Below are 2,545 nucleotides of genomic sequence, written 5' to 3'. Positions count from 1 at the left end.
GGAGAATACCATTTCAGACAAATGGCTGACCAGTCTCTTCTTGAAAACCTGCAGGGATGAAGCACCCACAACTTCTGGTGGCCAGCTGTTCCAGTGGTTAGCTGTTCTCATTGTTCGGAAATTCCTCCTCAATTCCAGGTTGCTTCTCTCCTAGATTGGTTTCCATCCATTATTTCTTGTCCTGCCTTCTGGTGCTTTGGAGAATAGCTTGACCCCCTCATCTTTGAGGCAGCCCCTCAAATACTGGAAGACTGCTCTCATGTCACCCTCGTCCTGCTTTTCCCTAGACTAGCCATACCCAGTTCCTGCCACTGTTTGATGTCAGCCTCCTTCTGCATTGGTTCAGAGTAGCTATCTCCAAACCCCACCAATCAAATGCATCTATCCATTGTGACTTGGGAAGAATGGATCAGTTGGTCTTGTGCTACTATATTGAATAGTTTTAAGCCCCTAAAGGGAGTATCATTAACCTTGCTGTATCATACATAGGAAGACTGGGCTCATCCATACTTACGTCTCACCCATGTGGAAGCTGAATGTTGTTCCCATGAAAATGAGGCAATTGTTGATGCAAATCTGAACACTGTTGTTTTCTTTCTTAATTATGTTGCGATGTAAAATTGGAATAAAATGGATTGAGTACCTGAGAGAGCAGTAGTACAGGTTAATGAGATTGCAGGAATTGGGTGTGTCTAGTCTAGAAAAAAGAAGAACTAGGGGTGACATGAGGGTTGCCACAAAGAAGAGGGGCTCCAAAGCAACTGAAGGCAAAAAAAAAGAAGCAATGGATGGAAAATAATCAAGGAGAGAAGCAACTTACTGTAGAACTAAGGAGAAACCTCCTAACAGGTGAGGACCAGTGGAATGCCTTGGCTTCAGAAGTTGTGGGTGCTCCATCACTGGAGGCTTTCAAGAAGAGACCAGACACCCCTTGCTTGAAATGTTATAGGTCTTCTGCTTGAGCAGGGGATTGGACTAGATGACTTCTAAGGTCCCTTCCAACTTTATTCTATTCTTTTTTTTTTTTTAAAACAAGTTTTATTAATTTTTAAAACACACAAATTGTCATTATTCATTACATGTTTAAACCTTTTTCATTGTCAATTTAACAAGTCAGATAAATTATAATTCTGTTTTAAACCATTTCCATACAACATACCAAAACCTCTTATTCAATTTCTCTTTACTTCTCTTCACTCTTATTCAATATCATTATTATTATTTCATCTGTTTCTTTCTGACTTAGTTACCATTATTCTCAATCTATATTTCTACAATTTTTAACTAATTCTCCCCCAAAAGACATATACACACAACACACAAAACATAAAAAAAAATCTTTTTGGAAAGTAACTTGGACCCAGGTGTCTCTCTCTTCATGGACTTCAATTATATTCATGCTCATCTTACATATCATTACTTATTTTATTTACCATTCTAAGCCTTCTATATTAACTTCCCCACATATTTCACACTTCTTATTTCTATCTTAATTAATCATCTTAATTTAAATCATTATATTTATATCTTTTGTCCATTTTTTATCATCCCTTTGTCTCATTCTTTATAAAAAAAAAAGAAAATAAGTTTCTCCTGAAATCATTAAACAGAGTATGATGCCTTTCTATCTCCCCCCTAGTTAATCAAATTAATCTTTAAAATAATATCTAATACCCAATCCGATTTTGCTTGGTACATTCTATCTAACCAACATAATTAAGTACATAATTAGACAATAAATCCAAATATTAAAAAAAGATACTATAATAAAAATTTTATAACATCAATACCATAGTCTTATTAAACTCTTTAATTAAAACAATATTCTAAACCTCCCCTATTATTAAGTTTTAAAGCCAATCATTTTTAAACATTTTAACATTTTAATCTCTTATCAACTCTTAAATCATTACAATACTACCATCTCATCTTATGTACCTTGCAAAATCTTTTTTTTTTTAAAAAAAAATATACTTTATCCATTATCCAAAAAAATTTCTTTTTTTTCATTTAATTTCAAAACATTGTAGCTTTTCTCCACCTTTTCCCTTTCTTTCTTCTCCCAACAAACCTTTCTACCCCCTTCTTCTAGCCTCTGCCTTGCCAGCTTCCCTTCTCTGTCGATTCCTTTTCCCTTTTGTTTACTATCATCATATTGGTTTTGCACCTTATTTTTCCCTTTCTTAAATGTTTTTTTAAATCTTAAGTCCTTAAGTCCTTTAATTTTCTTCTTTTCTCTTCTTTTCTTTTCTTTCTCTCTTCCTTCTTTCTGGATCAAGTTCTGAGATTCATTAAAAATGGCTCCTTTCTTTCTTTCTTGTTCCTCTGCTGTCTTCATCTGTTGTAATGTTTGTTGATAATTAATAAGCGCCATTTCTAAGAAAAGGAAAGCTTCTTCCACACCATCTTTACCATTTTTTTTTGCTTGTTCATATTCTTTTCTTAGTTCCTCAACAGAAAGAGCCATTATAAATCTTTTCTTTTCTTTTCCCCTTCTTTCTTCTTACAACAACCAGAATATTCAAAAGAAAATAAAAAAATAAAA

This window comes from Notechis scutatus, chromosome 10, assembly GCF_049901735.1.
Source record: "Notechis scutatus isolate UNSWTSFEM ecotype Mainland chromosome 10, rNotScu1.2, whole genome shotgun sequence".
Taxonomy (NCBI): domain Eukaryota; kingdom Metazoa; phylum Chordata; class Lepidosauria; order Squamata; family Elapidae; genus Notechis; species Notechis scutatus.
The sequence above is the reverse complement of the archived record's forward strand: the minus strand, read 5'-3'. Positions refer to the sequence as shown.